A 21,401-nucleotide genomic window follows, 5' to 3' on the forward strand; every position below is an offset into this window, starting at 1 on the left:
TTCCCTGTAAAACAATAGCGTTTAGCTGCACGTCTAGCTCCACCTTTTGGTACCCTTTTGCCGTGTGAGTACCCTTTGCAAAGAGTGCCCAAAAAGTGGTACAGTATGGTTCACTTTCAGGTACCTTTTGACAGTGGAAACAGGCATAAAAGCATACCGTACCATACCACTTAGTGGAAACGGGCCATTACTCTGGATACAGGAAGTCTGATGCATAGCAGAACCAGGTAATTTGCCAGTCATATATTGCGTCTAAAAGTGCATGGAAATCGTGAGTCGGAATCGCTTCCTTCAGCATTTTCAACGTGCTTTGCGGTCGCTCCTTTGTCACCGCTCGGCGACCATCAACCATTTCTCAGAGGATGACAAACTAACAAAACATTGCTGCAGCTCTGATACAAGTTTTAAGTAAGAAGAGAATTAAAAAGCACTTGGTGTTCGGGTATCTTGTGTTTGTCAGAGGTAACCGAAATGTGTGTATTACATAGAAAGTATGAAGTTGATCGTCAGTTCTTGTTAAGTGACTAAGCGGTGCGGCATTCTGAAAAGTTACATTTAAGAGTTGTTGTCAGCTGGGTGTGACTGGGTTCTTGCCACTCTCAATGTGCATGCAATCCACGCGGCTCCGTTGGAAATAATGGACTTGTGCACAGCCGCACGCAAGAGGCGCGATATGTGAATGGCCTTTTTCACGGCAGCGTCACAAAGATCTAAGCATCTGTGAACACACACGCAACCACTTCTGATATACACACTCACACACTCACACACACACACACACACACACACACACACACACACACACACACACACACACACACACACACACACACACACACACACACACACACACACACACTTGTTTTGCCATAGGTCTGTTCTAAAGACAATTTGTTACAGCTTTACTAAGTGATTTTTATTTTATGTCTGTTTTAGACACATGTTACAGGGTTTTGATAAAAGATCTAATTGCTTTTCCTTTTGAAATGTTTCAGATTCACACTTTAAACACAGTGGCGTAGTGCAAAATGCGTGGGCCCAACCGCCAGGGCCTAATGACAGGGGCCCTAGGTGAAAACTGTGGGGAGAACTGAAGAGCTAATTATGCGGGGCCTCCCTGCGGTGCGTGCCCTGTGGGCCCGTCCGCTACACCATTATGTAAACACAGATTCAGTCTGTCTGTGACAAAATCATGATTAAAAAATAAATAAATAAAATTTAGAAAAATTGAAATCACAATATTGTTCAAGAAAATCGTGAAAGGTTTCTTTTGCCCATGTCGCACAGCCCTAATGATGATCCTAGTCCACTGTGAATAGAATAAATCATTTTTGTGAAAAAAGAAATAGCATAACTTTGTCTCATCCCAAGATAACAGGGCCAGCAAAATGACTTACTGGAAATGGAAAGCAAAAAATGAAACCAGTATCAGTATTATGAATAAGTACAGCGTGGCTCCTGGATTTAACCTCAAGCTGACCTCTGCTATAGAGTGAGCATAAAGAGCTGCTGACAGAGACTCAACACTAACACAAGCCCTCAAATATGAGTCATATGAGAGACGTTTGCTCACATACAGAGAAACAGATGCACACTTTCACACTCCCCTGCAGAGTGTATCACATACTGATAGCAAAATACATCTATTACCTAGTAGGCCAAGGCTTCAAGGCCTGAATAAAATAAAAGGAAGCATATGTGGAGCTGGAGGTTTTTTCCTCTGCTCTCTTTACCTCTTCACCGTACGAAAAGTTTGCTGTCAGGAACGTGCAGGATGAGGTCACATTATGAGGTGTGTGCTACATGTGTAACACACATGATTTATTACTACAGTGAGGTCATCATAACACTGTGGACCCTTGCTTGTTTAAAAAAGACACATGTGACATGAACTTTCAGGATAAGAATGAGGGCTGATTTTTTAAAAATCTATTTAAAATATTAATAAAATGTGATTGATTCAGTTCTCTAAAGCCATTAATTCGTTTCATCTCAAATGAGAGCTTGCCAATCAATAGCAAATCAGGATAGCGCCAGTGGTGTAGTGGTTAGTGCGTCGACACATGCACTCCGGTGCTCGCGGCGACCTGAGTTTGATTCCCACACACTTTCCTGTCAATACTCTCTACTGTCCTATCAATTAAATGTGAAAACCCAGAAAAAAAATGATAAAAAATAAATAAATCAGGATATCTAAATCAATCCTTAAAAATTATTAGCCTCCATAATGTACAATTAGAGCTGGGCGATATGGCAAAAATTTAATCTCGATAATTATTTTCCATATTGAATAATAATGATATTTTGATATATGTTCTTAATGCTTCTAGATTTAAAACAATACCCAAGCAATGACCGAAGCCACAAAAATTAGAGGGTCCATTAAATGGGATGACATATTCTAAAACATATTGGGATAACAGTCGATAAATTTTCAGTGGCTGAAAATTCGGTACATCTCTAATTTCAACACACTTTTAGATTTCCATTGTAGCACATTTCTACTGTCTTAGATCAATATAGAGTAAAAAAGTCCAGAGGATATCATTGCTATTGACATAATTTTTATCGCGATTCAACATTATATCGTTTAAATTCATAATTACTGTTTTGTTTTGGTTAAAGCCATTTATACTTAGCAGTTTTTGCTAAAGCCTGCCACAAAACATATTTCCTTGTTAAGGTCAATGTGTTGTTGTGGATGTCCCTGTCAAATAAATACATTCCATTTCAAACTTAAAGGGATAGTTCACACAAAAAAACTGAAAATTCTGACATTTTACTCAACTGCTTGACTTTCTTTATTCTGTTGAATACTAAAGATATTTTTCAAGGAAGCTGGAAAACGTTAGCCATTGACTTCCATAGTATTTGCTTGTTTTGACTAATCCCAACAAGCATTCAAAGCTGCCTTTGAATTTATAGTTGAGATATAAACATTGATGTCATTGACAGTGCTCAAAATATAGTGCGTTTTAAGGCTGTGAAAATAAATCAATGCATTGTGAATGGAATAATTATTCTTAATTGATAATGATAATTTCTGAATGCATTGCGATTCCATTTTTAATAGATTCTGAGCTCAGCTTTTACTACCAAATGGCATTGTATTGTTTACAAAGAGCCACACTTTCTACTACCATTTACAAACTACAGTGGCACCGCCAGTATTTTGGAGCCATAGTATCGCGGTGCTACCAATGTAGCGGTAAACTGTGCAACCCTAACACAGTTAAATATTTTTTATTTATCATTAAAGTCCTCGTGCTGCAGGTTTTAGGAAGTTTGCTGAGGGTGCAGCTGACATGCAGCGAAGGGTTTGTATCTTTAAACTATGACAGTTTGCTTTCATTAAAAAGAATGATTAATAAATCCATATGAAGCAGTGATGTCGCATCTTCAGTTTTGCACTCACACTACAAGTATAACCAACTCAACCGCGCTCTCACACACCTCGTCCAGTCCATTTTATAAACATTTTGTGGTAATCCATAAAGACAACATGAGAAACAAGAATCAATCATTTTAGAATCATGGAACATCATACATTATGGAATTATGAGATAAAGAACCGATTTGTGGAGCTTTACTTGATGACAAAAAACACACTACTAGATCGGTCTTCGAACACATCGTTAAAGACGGCAAGCAATGATTGGTTGGAAATAAGAGAGGAAGACCTAGTGATCTATAATCATAATTTACAAAAATACTGTGCAGTTTGAACTAGGGCTGTCAAAAGGACAGAGTTCAGTACCAAATATTTGAGGACTGTTGGGTGTGTTCTTAAACACTGCTGACTGGCTATTGCATTCATGTGCAGATATGAACAGGTATGACTGGGTTTGGCAGTGAAGGTCATCGGATTACCACTTTTTACCATGGTTAATCAAGTGCAAACAAAGATACACACACACTGGAGCATTTCAAAGCTGCGTCAATCAGCTGATCTGTCTATAAGCTGACATATAAGCGATCCTCAGATGGATCAACTGATCCCTGACTAGGGCTGTGACGGTAACAGATTTTCTGTTACCGCGGTGATGAAGCAAGAAATCATGCGGTATGTCGGTTAACCACGCATATATATGTTTCCTCTAGGATTTTTTCCAGCTGTGGCGGCAGGCCTTTTTTACACAGATACTAACTACCTGTGGTGTTATTTCAATGACAAATGTCGTGAGCGAAGTATTAGAAGTCGAGATCCCATTTATATAATAGCCTACAGTATGCGGATCTCTGCTTGCGCGCCGATTTTTTTTTCTGCTCGTGCCCAAAACTTCTTGCCTCCCCTTCAAATATAAGCCGCTTTAAGAGCGCGCAGATCTTCTTGTGCGCTCTCAAATAAACGTTGCTGAGGTGCGATTTAGTGCGTTTATGTAACGAGTATGTCTCCAGCATTTATTAGATTTTCTAGGAATATTTATGAATTCCTCCGCTATTAATGCGTCCTGAAATAAAGTAAAATGGCGTCGTGTTTGCTGGCCTCACGCATCACGCACCTGTCACATTCAGTCAGTCAGTCAGCACGTAACCTTAAAGGGTTAAACAAAGACGCACAGCACTACTACGGTTACAGAAAAGTTCGCGCTGTTATAACTCACTTACCCTTCAATACGTTTTGGTGTGATTATCACCCGCTATTAAAATAACAAAATGTTTTGAATGAGCAGCTGTAATGTACCCGTGGCGGGATGAATCCTGGCGTGGCGCCCCGCCATGGAAGAATGAATGTAGCGGAAACCATGTATATGTGTGTGTATGTATATATATATATATATATATATATATATATGAAATCGCTCAACAGAAAATAAGCATTTTTAACGCACTGCTGTAATTTCTATATCCCAATCCCTTTATCAACATTTTGAATACAAGTCATTATTTTAAAGATTATGACTTGAGATTGAGAATATGATTTTACCTCAGCGCTGCACTTTTCTCCTTCGCCCTCGCGCTGAGTTCAGGTGACGGAGTGTTGTGAAGTAGTTAAACTATCAAACTGGCACAGGAATATCAGTATATTAATATAGGCTTTTTAATAAACTCTCTTATATCTGCTGGTGCTGTTATTAATACGCAGATACTTATGCTGGTGCAGCCGTTAATACACGGTTCAGGTAATCAAAAAGCCAGCTCGCCTACATGATGTTTAATTATGGGTGGGTCGCAGGTGGATAAGTTCAATCATTGGTTATGCAGACCACTTTGCCTAAATATCAAAAAGTTCAAACACTCTGATTAAATATAGCGAAACTGGCCGATCAATGGATGTTTGTCATAAAGAGTGATATTTAGGCTGCTCTTTTATTTTTGATCATACAGTTAACAAAGATTAAATATTCGAAACTGAATATTTCACTTTTATTTTATTTATATTACAGTTGTATTTGACCGGTTTGTGTTTTGGCCGCGGCATATAGCGGACCCTGAGGCACATCGCTTCACCTCAAAGTTTATTAGTTATTCTTGTTTATTTTGTAAACTGACCGACAAAAACTAAGATACAAATTGTACAAAACAAAATTCGTTCAAAGAATATTTTTCTTCCGACGAAAATATATGAATTGTGTATTTTTGTGCGTCCCCATCCGCTACACAACTGTGCAGTTTAATTAATGCTCTACTATAATTGTTGCTACACAAGCCCGTGTGATATATTAGCTACATGTTTTTATAAATGTCTTTACACAAAATTATTATATGCTATAGCCTATAGCCTACTTTAAGTCAAAATATGCGATTGTTGACTCATCACCGTGGTCGCAGCTCGCGCTTCTGTATAGCTTCTGTAAAAAAAGACCTACATTTAACCAGCTTTTTAGCAAAGCCTATATTAATATACTGATATTCCTGTGCCAGTTTGACACTGTAAATTAAACTGAGGAGAGTTTAACTACTTCACAACACTCCGTCACCTGAACTCAGCGCGAGGGCGAAGGAGAAAAGTGCAGCGCTGAGGTAAAATCATATTCTCAAGTCATAATCTTTAAAATAATGACTTGTATTAGACATGTTGATAAAGGAATTGGGATATAGAAATTACAGCGGTGCGTTAAAAATGCTTATTTTCTGTGGAGCGATTGATTTGAGTTAGTAGGCCTGCTTTATTAAAATAAGCTTAAAATAAAAACAGCCCATGCTGGTTATTAAAAAGGATTCAGTGTTTTCGTTTTGTAATCTAAATTTGTAATTTACGTGGAAAATACTTGGGTCAGGCCTTTTATTCCTTTTATTTAGTTTATTCTGTTTTTCAATCCTGAAAGATTCAAGCAAAAATAAATAATAAACTAAAATGGGCGGTGATGACAGTAATAACCACATCACCGCGGTTGACATCTCATTATGGCGGTAAGGCGGTGATGCGGTTATCGTCACACCCCTATCCCTGACAGTCATATCTGTTGAGAACGTGAACACAATGGTCAACCGGAGGCGTTTAAAAATGTGCCCAACAGTGGTCAAAGGTTAGCAGGAATTGGATATTTTAGTACCAATTATTACTGAACTTGATATTTTTGACAACACTAGACTGACCCCAGCAAATGAGTCACTGAATTAAATAAAAATTTTATTCAGAATCGTGGGAGAGTCATGGTCTCTAAAAAGTGACTCTCAGTTTATTCAGAATCATGTAGATCTAGTTTCAGGCCTTCAGTAACTGGGCAATCACAGCCAAAACGGCCAATAAAAGGTGTCAATGTGCTGAGAATTGACTTCTGTGTCTATCTTTGTTTGGGCTCTTTGTTCTTTCTCTTTTCTCAGCGGAGTTAGCGACAGGAGCACTGGGATGGCCCTATTTGTTTAGTCCTCTTCATCAGAGCGTGATGGGGGTCTTGGAGTCCTGCCCGGTGTGGTCGGGCAGTTTGTATTTGGGTAGCATAGTGGAAAAAGAGAGGGGGATTAAGCTGTGGTACTTAATGTGGTCAGAATGTAGAATAATAAACAATATGATCATGTACTATAAATATTATAAATGTACAGCATGAATGTGTGATGCTGAAACTTTAATGTACCAGCCACAAGCACTTTCAATTTGTAAACAAAGCCCCACCATGAAACTCACTGGACCAAAATCTTTACTATTAATAATCTTACATTAAAACATTAATAGTAAACATCAAATATGAATGTCAAAAGGTTCACTGGAGTTCCACAACTGCTCAGACAATGCAAAAAAAAATTCACGAAAGAACTAAAGTATACTTTGGGAAGTCAGCAACATTTTTTTCTTTAAAATTGTTTTATATAAGTCTTTATTGTTCACTAAAAATGTAGCGTTATTTGATAAAAATCCACTAAAACTTTATTATAAACATTACAACAGTTTTAAATTATATATTTTAATATGTAAATAAAATGCAATTTATTTCTTTGATTGCAAAGCAAAATTTTCAGCATCACTTCTGCAGTCTTCTACAATGTCCATCCATCAGATCCATCAGAAACGCTTCTAATGTGCAGATTCACCGCTTAAAGGGACATGAAACCCCCCTCTTTCGGTTTAAGTCTAACTCAGAATTTTAAAAATATGCTTCATAATGGGCACAGATCATTGCGAGCAGAGGGAAGAGTGGGTGTGGCCGGCAAAGCAAAAGAAAAATAGGGGAGCGAAGTCAGCGAACAACTGTCAGTCGGCTCACAAAATGAGACAAACCGTGAGGAGACCCATGATTTTATAACTTAGAAAATTAAAATGCAAAGAAATAAACAGCAAGTAATTTAATGACCTGCTACATTTGTTATTCGTAATTTCATATAAACATAACCACAATTTGTTATATCATTATAAATGATCATGTTTATAAATGTAATCATGTTTATATAAACACTATAAATGAGGAGGACTTCTCTCCTCCTAAATCCCGGTTCTGAATGCAGACACAGTGGATAGCAGTGCAGCAGGTCCATTTGCCCTGTCAAATTTCAACCATTATTATCGATGCCGGTAATCTGGAGGATTTTGAACATAGGCAAACACGGCAGCAAGGGTATAGGCGATATGTCTGAATGGTAACAAACTCAATTGATAAAACACAAAGTCCACCATTCTCCAATTCTCGAACAGCTCTCCCGACAAAAATGCTTGCTGCAAACCAACAGCTTTGCTGTATCAGGCCTGGCAGAATCACGGGAAAAACATGCAACAAACCCCTTGGATCATGGAAACAAACACATACGACCCGTGCCGTGCAGATGCGGTCTCACCCAGTCATTGGGTCACAGCTTGGCAATAATAATGAGAAACCAGCGCGTCACTACTCCACTCGCAGATTCGCGATACGTCACAGATTTTGATCCTGCCCCAAAAATTTTAAACCCGGAGGATGAATTTAGCTGACAAAAGCTCCAAATTATCCAGTTTTAACAGTTGACAGGTGCTAACGTTGTCTTAACTGATGCTCAACACACAAATCTGTTCATTTTTTCAAAAAGTACTCCAGGGTGTCCTGAACCTTTAAGAAACTTTGTATAATTTCGATGTTGAAAAACATTTGTGCTGCTTAATATTTCGTAGAAACTGATACTTTTTAAAAAGAAAAAAAAATCTGGTTCTTTTGAACGTTCTAAATTAAAATCTTCTAAAATGTCACAAATGTATTCATTAAATGCATCTTTGGCGAATAAAAGTATTTTTTAACTTCCTGACCCAAAAATGTCTAAATGGTGCATAGGCAGAAAAAAATAAAGAAATAAAGCACAGTTCAGTTCCTAAAATCCCTTTATTCCACTTCAACTTTTATCTGAAACGCTCTTCCAGTTGCACAAGAACTTCAAACACTGTGAAACGTCTCAACAACATCTTGCTCCATCAAAACCACCAATAAAACATCTGTTGGCAATCTTCAAACGCAATAAAATTAGTGAGCCCTTCCTTTAGTTGTGTTAGCATTCAAAACCGCCTCCTTCCAAAACACCAATCATTTCAAATTCATTTTCACAAATACTTAAACATATTTTGCTTCAACACACAAACCTAAAAGCACCCTTGAACCTGACAAACACACCAAGGGTCATGATGTCCAGTGAGAATGTATAAAGTACAAATAACATGATTGGGGCATGATTTTCCCACACGAGCACTATGAAACATCTCAGCAGGCATTGAGTTTTTCTATATGTGAGCCCATACACACACTGCAACTGAAACCCTCCCACTGCTTCAGTTCTAGGAATGTGTTTTGTTTGGAGGCCTTTTTGGTGGTTTATTAGATCTTAAAGAGGATGGCCTCCAACTTCTTCACTTGGGATGACTGTCCTGCTAAAGCCAAGGATCAAGAGCGGCAAAAGAGAGAGTAATTCTTGTTGCATAAGGCCTGTTCCCTGGATGCAACTGATAAATAGTTCCAGAAAACATTTTTCCACAAACGGAAAGAGAAGGGAAGGAAAATATCTTTGCATCCAAACTAATGTGAGGTTTTCTTACCTTAACATATCTACAAGCTCATGATTTATTTTATTTATTCACATTTTGTCAAGAAAAAGCAGATATCACAAGCCATTACGGGGATGCATAAAAAACATGGATAGCAGCAACTTGAAAAAGTTAATGGTAAAGGTTAGCAATCTTTTAAGTACAATGTTTATATTTTGCATTTTATTTAACAATATATATTTATTTATTTTTATTGTTGAACCTGCAATCATTTGTTTTTTATAGTGTTCTGTTTTTATATAATATTTATTTTTATTTTTACATTTTTAATAAAAGTTTTGCCATGAAGTCCTAAATAAAGTGAGAAATATGACTGATCAGATACGAATTAGTAAATTTCTGAGTATTTACTTTAAAATGTCAAAAAAAAGAAATAATAGACCTTTATATAGATCTGCAATGTCAATCCACTTGTTAAGTGTGACGTCAAGTGACGTGGCTTCAGGGTCCAATATTTTCTCAATGCAAATGAGTAGCAGCTTGGTCCGAAAACAGTATTTTATATGTCACGACTTAACAAGCGGATATTAGTGGTGTAACAAATCACAAATCTAACGGTTCAGATCACACTATGGATTTTGAGTCATGGATAATAAGAAAATTTTTTTGTATCAGCAAAAAAGGAAGGAAACAAATGTCAATGGCTTTACATTTATACAAAAATATCACTGCAAAAACCATTGGTTTTAACAAATAAAACTTAGAATCTGTAATTTTATCAAAAATAAAAATCAAGAAAGAACCAGCTGAAAAACGGAAAATATCAATTCGAAAAATTATCTTTGCTACTGTTGCTGATAATGCTAAATATAGGAATCTAACATCTTGTACAACAGATCATATTTATTTTCAATTAATGATTCAACAATTCACAAATAAAACTTAATGTTTCATTACAGGTGCATAATTTTTGAAAACCTATTCAGTGACATCATTTTGATGGTTGTTTGTCACCACCTACTGGTTACACAATATCATTGCTACAACATTCAACAGCGTCAAGTTCTATTAAACGGTGATTTTAATCTTTACCATAAATAGTGTTTATATCTTAACTATAAACTGTTCTCCCAGTACCTTTGTGCTATTTATTTGTTTGTAACTAACTGAAAAAGTGTAAAAACTAAATCGCTCTCGATCAAATACAGATTTGAAAGCAGCGCTTTGAAGGATTAATAAACATTTGCAAATCATTATCATTTATCATTCATCTTGCGCAGGTTTGAAATGAGATCACAATCTTTTAATGTTTAATTGTGCAGCTTTACACTGAACGCATTAATGCAGGCTAAACAAACAGTGACAGAAAACTTTTAATTATTAACCCAAGAAAGCGTTTAGGTAGGTCCCACCACAACTTTTTCCGTCATAATTATATTTTACAGGGAAGCCAAAATGCTTTCACACACGTAATTTGAATGATGTGGAAGACAATCTCTCTGCAATTGTTATAAATGTTGGATTAACCAACAAGTTCAAAAAAGTTATTAATCTGCAGGTCACATGCGTTCCAAACTGTGGGTTGTGAACCGTACGGATCACAGATCACCTGTAATCCATTACACCCCTAGCAGAGATAGGATTATTAGCCCCCTATGAATTTTATTTTATTTTTAAAATAATTTCCATATGATGTTTAACAGAGCAGGGAAATTTTCACTGAATGTCTGATAATATTTTTTCTTCTAGAAAAAGTCTTATTTGTTTTATTTTGGCTAGAATAAAAGCAGTAATTTTTTAAAAATCATTTAAAGGTCAAAATGATTAGCTCCTTAAAGCTATATATGTTTTCGATAGTCTACAGAACAAACGATCGTTATAAAATAACTTGTCTAATTACCCTAACTTGCCTAGTTAACCTAAATAACCTAGTTAAACCTTTTAATGTCACTTTAAGCTGTATAGAAGTGTCTTGAAAAATATCTTGTCAAATATTATTTACGGTCATCTTGGCAACGATAAAATAAATCGGTTATTAGAAATGAATTATTAAAACTATTATGTTTAGAAATGTGTTGAAAAAAAAAATTTCTCTCTATTAAACAGAAATTGGGGAAAAAAATAAACGGTGGGGCTAATAATTCTGACTGAAACTGTGTGTGTGTGTGTGTGTGTGTATATGTGTATATATATATATATATATATATATATATATATATATATATATATATATATATATATATATATATATATATATATATATATATATATATATATATAAAATTGAATTTACAGAAATGGTACTATATTGTGATATATATCATTATCAGGATGTGAAAAGACATACTGTGATTTGAGATTTTTGTCGTAACATTGACCCTTAGTCACTTGCAATCATTCCGTTCAAAATTGACCATACACGAAAATAGTATGACATCTACTGACTGTATAGGACAATTAATCGAAGGCGACTTTCATGCTCATTTCGTCAGTAAAGCCGGCTCTGTAATCAGCTGCAAATCTCCAGCAACTGCTTTCAGGTGGAGCAACGTTTACTATTACTATACAGCAGTGTTTCCCAACCCTGTTCCTTTTCAATGTCTCCCTAATCAAACACACCTGAATCACCTAATTAGAACATAAGAAGAGACTTCAAAACCTGAAGTTAATTAGTCAGGTAAGGGAGACATCCAAAATATGTACTGTTGGTGTGCCTCCAGGAAAAGGGTTGGGAAACACTGCTATACAGAACCATAGTTCACCAACAAGCTACACAAAAGATTGCAGATGATTTAATCGGCGCCAAGCTGAAATTAAAGAGAAACATTCTGCAATTTAACAGATATTGTACATTACATTCTAAGTAATCAATGCTTCTGTTGTGCTGCTACATCTGAAAACATAATAACCTATTTATTATTCTGTTTTTACGTTCCAAATAACTTCAGCTGAGTGTTTGAAATAAATTATAATAAACAATAAACAAACTTGTACACTTGTATAACAATTCTCCTTGTATATGTCACTATATGAAAGGGAGCCTGCACTCCAGACTGGGGTAAATGCATACAGGACTGTTTGCTGAGGCAGTTCATCAAAAAGTAAATGAAAAATAATGTTCTTGTACAGATTGTTTTGCTTCACAAGATCTTAATGCATCTTTTTGATCGTTTTAATTCACAAGACCATAATGCATTGTCAGAAGGCACAGGCAAAAACATAATTCACCCAAAAAAATAAAAAATAAAAAAATTTACTCACTCTTAAGTGGTTCCAAACATTTATGGACTTTCTTCCTTCTGTTAAACACTAAAGAAAATGTTATGAAATAAATCTGAAAAGCTGTAACAACTGACTTCCATAGCTCGAAATAAATCCTATGGAGTTTTTAACATTCTTAAAAAATATCTTCTTCTTTTTTGTTTGACAGAAGTCAGTCAGGTTTGAAAAAGAGAAAGGTAAGTAATGACAGAATATTTACCCTTTTAAGTACATTTGCCTATGTTTTACTTCGACTGTCAAAGAGCTGACAGCCATTCACTTGCATGAAAGAATAAATAGCTGCCTATACATAGCATTGTTGTCACTCACATACAGGATGCCTACACTAACGTTACCCGTTTATTCAGTACTGTAACGGATACACTGAATGAGTGTTTAAAAACAAATGAAATCCTGAATGAAATTACTAACAGTACTAGAACCTTAACCAAGAATATGTAACGTATTTCTCAAAATTATCTACCAGATAGGAAATATTGATTAAGCCATCAGAGCTATCCAGTGCGCGATTAAACTACCATCCCAACAAACGTGACATGTCTCACAACACCCTGAACAACATTAAATCAACCTAAACACAAAAATGTCACAGTTTTGCGCACTCTGCGACATCCACTTTCATCACCGTCGTGCTGTGTTTGTCACAGCATGGTTGTGAATTTACAGGCTAACCGCTAATGCTAACAGGATGTGCTGTTTGAACAGGATGGCGAGGTGATAGAAATGTCTCATTTATTACCGTCACTCCCTCTTTTCCGTCTGTATAAGCGCCTGTCTGGGTAGATGATCTTCTTGGTAGCCTTGAAGGGTAGACAGCAAAAGGTATTCCGGAGTTTTAGGTTGTGTGGCATAGTTTCTGAGAGACAGATAGCCGTTTCATGCTACACTGATGGTTGGCCGCTGGCTGCAAACACAGCCCGACTGACAGACTACAGTTACACACACGTTCGCACACACACGCACGCACACACTGCGACCGCCTACCACATGTTTTAGTATAACAGCTGTGCGGTATAAAATATTAATTCCAGCTGAAAACAACCGACGTTTGTTTTAAAAATGAAAACAAAACCTATTTATGACATTTAAATCTTCTTGTGAAAGCTTTAATGGTGTTTTAAAATAATTATTTCAGTCTGGTGGAAAGAAAACCTAAAAAAGCACTTTTAATTGTAATTAGTGCTGTGCATTTATTCATTTGTGTCTGTTGATTTCAATTACAATAACACACACACACATTATGTGTGTATATATATAAAAGCTGTTTTCTCTACATTGGTTATTTTTTCTCTCATGTACTGAGCCATAAATCACTTACAGACATCAGTTTTATACATATCTGCATTCTCAGAATCAGAAAGAGCTTTATTGCCAGGTATGTTCACACATACTAGGAATTTGTTTTCGTGACAGAGATTCTACAGTGCAACAGCATTACAGAGACAGGACAAAAAACAGATAATAAATATATTTTTAAAAATAGAAGTAAGTAGTGAGTGCAAATATACAGATTGACAAGTGTATGTACATGTTTATTACTATATACAACGTTATATGTGCAGCTGTTATGTGCAAATTGGCATGTAAAGTGTGTTGTTAAATAAGTGTATATGTGTATAAAAGTGTATGGCAAGTAGTGATGTTGGTTTCGCAATTATTATCATCAAGTGTTCATGAGATGGATTGCCTGAGGGAAGAAACAGTTTCTGTTTCGGGCTGTTCTGGTGCGCAGTGCTCCGTAGCGTCGACCAGAAAGTAAAAGTTTAAAGAGGCAGTGGGCTGGGTGTGAGGGGTCCAGAGTGATTTTGGCAGCCCTTCTGTTCGCTCTGGATAAGTACAGTTCTTGGGGAGTAGGAAGGGTTGTACCAGTGATTCGCTCAGCAGTCCGAACTATTCGACGTAGTCTTTGGAGGTCGTATTTAGTAGCTGAGCTAAAGCAGACAGTTATTGATGTGCAGATGACTGATTCAATGATGGAGGTGTAGAACTGTTTCAGCAGCTCCTTTGGGAGGTTAAACTTCCTCAGCTGACGAAGAAAGTACAGCCTCTGTTGAGCTTTTTTGACAATGGAGTCAATGTGAGTGTCCCACTTCAGGTCCTGAGAGATGGTGGTGCCCAGGAACCTGAAAGACTCTACTGCTGCCACAATGCTGTCCATGATGCTCAGTGGGGGGAGAGCAGGGGGGTTTCTCCTGAAGTCCACTATCATCTCCACTGTTTTGAGCGTGTTGAGCTCCAGGTTGTTGTGGCTACACCAATTATATATATAATTATTATTATTATTATTATTATTACTTTTTAACAGTGTTTTCTGAATTCTAAATTGGTAACAAGAGTTTCTGCTCTGTAAAATTTACTGTATATAAAAAACCAACTTCATACGATGTTCAAATTTGTGTACTGGAAATGTATGCAAATCAGCACATATTTAATGAAGCAGTGGTTCTTGTGCATATTTAAGCATAACATTTTAGAAACACGTAATGCCTACTGTTGTAATCATAATGTTGTAATCTTAAAGGGCACCTATTTTACCCCTTTTTCAAGATTTAAGATTAGTCTTTTGTGTCTCCAAAATGTGTCTGTAAAGTTTCAGCATAAAAACACCCATCAAATTATTTCTGATATCTTTCAGATCATTGTAAGTTTTTAGAGAATCAGATCTCACGTAACGTTTGTGAGGAATCCTACAGCAAGAACTTTCCCAATGATTATATGATGCATTTATTGTGGAGTTAATTCAAGCCTTTCGATGAATCACACACAATGTTGTTTCAAAATTCATGCACGCAATCACACACACACACACACACACACACACACACACACACACACACACACACACACACACACACATGCACACACACACGCACACGCAAATACACACACACACGCACACACACACACACACACGCACACACACACACACACACACACACACACACACTTAACTTTGCACTGTTTTGCATGGCAAATGTGACAGGACACATGCTAATATGCACTGCTGTATGGATATCCATTATGTTAATGTACAAAATAAACCGCATTTAACGTCCACAAACCGGGATTGAAGCGATTTCTTTTAGAATTGTACCGACATACGGCTGTGGCGATAAAGACGGTAAAATAGCTGTAATTCATAACAAACATGCACGGTTTTAAAAATGTTATAAACTTGTAAATCTCATTACTGATCACATTTGATGATGACTGATGATCACAGCGAGCTGAACAGATCTTTAATCCCGGTTGCTTTACGCACATCCTGTCTTGTTGATATGATTATACGCGTTACTAGGGATGGGCAGTATTATGATACATGTATTTTAAATACGTATTTTAAATATAAAGCAGTATTTTGTCATTTGCATTTTATGGAGTTTATGAAAATGGGTTAATATTTTGTATCAAAGTACTTTAGTGTCTTGTATTTTGTATTTTTAAAATACTGTAAAATACTTTGTATGAAGTCTACATGATGACTTCATAAAAATGCGGCCTTACAGTCATGCTTTCTCAGTTATTGCCAAGGCTAGTGTACAATTCAGCATCAGCGTCTTTGCTTCAGAATTGAGATGGAATAAAATATTAGTCCGTAAGAACAGAATGAGGAGCTTCAGAACATCCTCAGTGTCAGCCTCAGGGCTGCAGGTGTAAAGGCAGAGGAACTTTAGAATAACAAAACACCTAAATATGGTGTACTAGTGTTCACTAAGGGGCTAAACTGAGACTCTTCCAGTTAAAGAAGAGCTTAAACATCTTGGCAGAATGAGTAAACTGCACAAATAATAGTAGTTTTAGATGGATTGCTGATGTAGGTGCTAAGAAAATAAGACAAACAACATCATACAAATAAGTTCTACAGTGGCTATTCATACAAAACTTCATTGGCTGTTTCAAATGCTTGTAGCTGATCTGTTATCAGCTGTTAATGCAGAGGAATGATGTTAAGGTGGTACACTGCAGTATGAGACACAAATATTTAGTAATACTCCAGTTTATACAGACTGGGTAAAAACTCCAGACTCCCGTTACACAGCAGCAGCTCTATATGAAGAGTTTATTTGCAAAAACAGCTCCATTTTTAGGAGATATCATTACTAAAACTGGACAGGTTAGTAGTTTTTAGAAATTAAAATATATATATATATTTAAAAATAATTCTGCAAACAAAAAAATTAATTTAGGGCAGTATGGTGGCTCAGTGGTTAGCACTGTCACCTAACAGCAAGAATGTCGCTGGTTCGAGTCCCGGCTGGGCCAGTTGGCATTTCTGTGTGGAGTTTGCATGTTCTCCCCATGTTGAGTTGCGGCTGGAAGGGCATCCGCTGTGTAAGAACTTATGCTGCAATAGTTAATTCTGCTGTGGTGACCCCTCATAAATAAGAGACTAAGCCCTAAAATAGAATGAAAATTAAAATATCCTCTTCATATAATCACCCTTTTAAAATGTAAGACTTAAAAGATGGTGGCAATTTTACTGGCACAAAGAAAATACAATGGAGAGATATAGTACTATGTTCTAACTCATTATCTGCATTAGATAGTTTTTACAGTGAATTTTTTTTACAGTTTATCCAGAGATCATCTTCAAGACAGAACTTTATGTATGAAATTTGTACAAAATTTATACTAAACTCAAAGAGAAACAAAGTTTATGAATTTCTATTCATGTACAGTAGAGGTGAATGAGTTGGCAGAGAAGCGGACTTAAACTTGCTCTGAGAAACGCTGTTGCTGTCAATCATTATAAGAGGATTGATCGAATAGGCCTGTCGATAGAAGGTTTACGAAGAAATTTCACAGGCCGAACATAAAAAAACTAAATATTGCTAAATAAAAAAGCAAATTGTAAAGTTTGTACTTTCAAGATTGCAACGATTTGCTGTTAACATTCCGCATGTACAGGAGTAGAAAAGCTGACTTGCTGTCAAACATAAATAACTTCACTAAATCAGTTTAATGGTGAAGGGATTGATCCAACAGGCCCATTGATAGAAGGTTTGTAAAGAAATGTCACGCTCCTTTGTAAAAGTATTTAGTAATATTTTCAAAATACAAAAATACAGTATTTTATTTGGATACATTTGTGGCTGCTGTATTGTGTAGTTTATTTTGATGCACGTAAAATTGAGGTATTTGGTATTTTATTTTAAAATACATTTTGTTGTATTCTTGCCCACCCCTGCGTGTTACTATCGACATATGTTAATACATGGCTGTCAATTAATTTGGTGAGTGGGGAACCACACTCCTACGTCACGTTGTGGTCGGCCTAAAAATGGGAGGGATTTGGATCCTATTTTAACGTCAGGAAATAAAAAAAAAGAGACTTATTGTCTTTATATCACCCCAATATGACTGGACACACTTTACCTGCATACAGTTATGTCCAAACAGCTTACAAAAGATGATTTTCATCATAGCTAACCTATGATTAATCAATAAGCTTGGGAAACCTTTTTTTTCAACCTTATTCATCTGTGTCTTGCCTTAACTTGCCATCCTTAAATCTGCTAACCTAATAGTACGAGTTATGCACACATATATGAAGGATAAACTATTCAATCATCTTTCTTCCATCTTTTATCTTCTTTCGTTGGACTTGTTCGTCTATAGAAACTATTAATTTGCCATTCATTTATATTTTATGAGTCATTTCAGGTAAGCAACATTTCCAAAACTGAAAACATAGCAGCATTAGCCATAATACACTTTGACATTATTGAAACAAACCATACGCGGCTGTTCACTTTATTTTATGGATATGAGTGTTTTATCCAAAGCACACAAAAACTATGTTATAGTCTATTAAAACATTACTGGTTTAAAGTATGTCAGCGAAAGGGATATAATTTGAACTTTCTACAATGTAGAGAATACTGCACAGGAAACATAAAACTTTTAAAATATTGAATTTTCTCTAAAAAAACAAAGACTCACTAATAGAACGGATATGCTGCTGAATGCCTGTAGCCAGTTGGATTTTATAAAAAAAATAAGTGAATACTTTTATTCATAAGAATGCATTAAGCTGAATGAAAGAGACAGCAGAAACTGTAATGCTATAAAATATTTTGATCTTAAAAAACAAAATGCTGTTCAATCAATTCATCTAAAAAAGCCCAACTGCTTTTATTATACGAATGACATTATTAAAATATATCATTTAAAATTGTAATATTTCATTTGTATTTTTATAAAACATTTTTTATCCAAATTTAGGAGTATTTCTAAATATAATATAATAAAGTAAATTTCTAGCATTAAAATATAACAAATAAATTGTAATATATTTTATCAGAGGTGGAAATCATGCCAGAATACTTTTATTTCTTTTTAAATATAATATAATATAATATAATATAATATAATATAATATAATATATCGCTGGTTCGAGCCTCGGCTGGGTCAGTTGGCATTTCTGTGTGGAGTTTGCATGTTCTCCCTGCGTTAGCGTGGGTTTCCTCTGGGTGCTCTGGTTTCCCCCACAGTCCAAAGACATGTGGTACAGGTTAATTGGGTAGGCTAAATTGTCCATAGTGTATGTGTGTGTGAATAAGTGTGTATGTGTTTCCCAGAGATGGGTTGCAGCTGGAAGGGCATCCGCTGCTTAAAAAAAATGCTGGATGAGTTGGCGGTTCATTCCGCTGTGGCGACCCCAGATTAATAAAGGGACTAAGCCGAAAAGAAAATGAATGAATGGATAATATAACATAACATAATATAATATAATATAATATAATATAATATAATATAATATAATATAATATAACATAATATAATATAACATAACATAATATAATATAATATAACATAACATAACATAATATAATATAATATAATATAATATAATATAATATAATATAACATAATATAATATAACATAACATAACATAACATAATATAATATAATATAACATAACATAACATAACATAATATAATATAATATAATATAATATAATATAATATAATATAATATAATATAATATAATATCACACGAGCAGTGCGATGTGGCTGCATATCGGCACTGGACGGAGGCGCGCGAGTGTTCTACCAGTGACGATATACAGCACTGCAAAATACAAAAGAGAGATTGACTTAATATAACATTTAAATAAGACCTTTTTTTTTTTTTATACTTTATAGCTCAAATCTCCCCATTTGTAATGCCAGTCTATACTGATTTTTAAAAAACACAGTATTTTTAATTGTCATTTGAACCAATTTCAAGTTTATTATTCATCTACTTTATACAGAATCACATTATGACCACACTTGACGCATCAGGCCAACCATACAAGCACAGCATTGTGCACTTCAGTATTGTCCATTAAAAATAATAAACCCAAGACTATTGTTTCAGCGTCAGTGCTCCGGGAGAAGGAGGAATGCTGAATGCAAACCATACTGTCCTAAAGTCTTCAGGGGAGTAATGCTATCTCTTATCGAGGAAGGTTTAATGCACTTGGCCATCGGTCAGATAAACACACAGAACAGTCAACGGCTCTGTGGAAACGAGGATGAAGGAGTTTATTACGATCCATCTCCTTAATCCACACTGTGCAACACTTCTCCACATACAGAACATTTGCTCATCTGTGAAACGGCAGCCAGGAATATCTTCATCAGTACAGCCAATAAAAGAGAGAAAACCGAGGAATGGTTACATGTGTAATTCCAGTAGGAGCTTGATAAAGCAAGCGCAGATTCCAGAAAATACAATGGAAAAAGACCCGAGAAAAAAAAAGGCAATGATCGTCAACACAATTACAGGAATGTCTGGGTTTTTTCCTTAGTCTAAAGGAAATACTGTACGTAAGCAATGTATCACACAACAATGGAAATCTCTATGAGAAAAAATAAGTCATAAACAGATCAACATGCCTGCATGTTACATTACGTCCTAATACACAACCTTTTCTTTAGTTATGAACAACATAATACAGATACATATGCATATTAGCAACAATTTACATACACAATAAACAGGGCAAAAGCATTGGCACTGTTCAGGATCGCAAAGTGCTTGCACGTTTTGAGAACAGCAAAAATAAATGTCATTAAATACGAAAGATTTACAGAATCTGATTAATTACTCAATATTTTGACGTGTATTGAGCGCCTACATGGTAGTACTATTATTCCGATGGAGAACTTTTATATCAATTTTATTATATTAAACCTGTCAGTTGAGGTTAAGCATGTACACACAACCTATGATGCCTTAAAACTGATTTATTTAAGCTACGTGACGTTTCCAGTTGGAAAAGTTCTGACGAATTATGCGGTATAGTTCTATATCATGTGATATGACACATTATATTGCTGAATATGGGCTCTGAAATTTAATGTTAAAGAAATAGATTACTCAAAACAAAATTTGCTGTTAATTTACTCACAAACATGTAAGCAGAACATTCAGTAGGATTTTATTTGATTTATTTTCTTATTCCCAGAAAAGGACACTCATGGCAAAACCTTATAAATAATGTTCATTTTCTTGCACAGAAGACCTTTTTCATCATGAGTCAAGGGCAGGGGTCACCAAACTTGTTCCTGGAGGGCCGGTGTCCTGCAGATTTTAGCTCCAACTCTAATCAAACACACCTGAACAAGCTAATTAAGGTCTTACTAGCTATACTTGAAACACCCAGGCAGGTGTTTTGAGGCAAGTTGGAGCTAAACCCTGGAGGGACACCGGCCCTCCAGGACCTAGATTGGTGACCCCTGGTCA

At 35.8% G+C, this 21,401-nt stretch overlaps 1 protein-coding gene across 1 annotated transcript in view; it reads right to left on the minus strand.

Annotated features, from left to right (window-relative positions):
* Nucleotides 1-13,583, minus strand: part of specc1la (sperm antigen with calponin homology and coiled-coil domains 1-like a) — a 61,665-nt gene extending 48,082 nt beyond the window's left edge. Inside the window, exon 1 of the mRNA XM_056463445.1 lies at nucleotides 13,401-13,583. The gene's annotated coding sequence lies outside the window, so the exon portion shown is untranslated. The remainder of the gene's footprint in view (nucleotides 1-13,400) is intronic.
* Between the last annotated feature and the right edge of the window lie 7,818 nt (nucleotides 13,584-21,401).

Source organism: Danio aesculapii, chromosome 8 (assembly GCF_903798145.1).
Source record: "Danio aesculapii chromosome 8, fDanAes4.1, whole genome shotgun sequence".
NCBI lineage: Eukaryota > Metazoa > Chordata > Actinopteri > Cypriniformes > Danionidae > Danio > Danio aesculapii.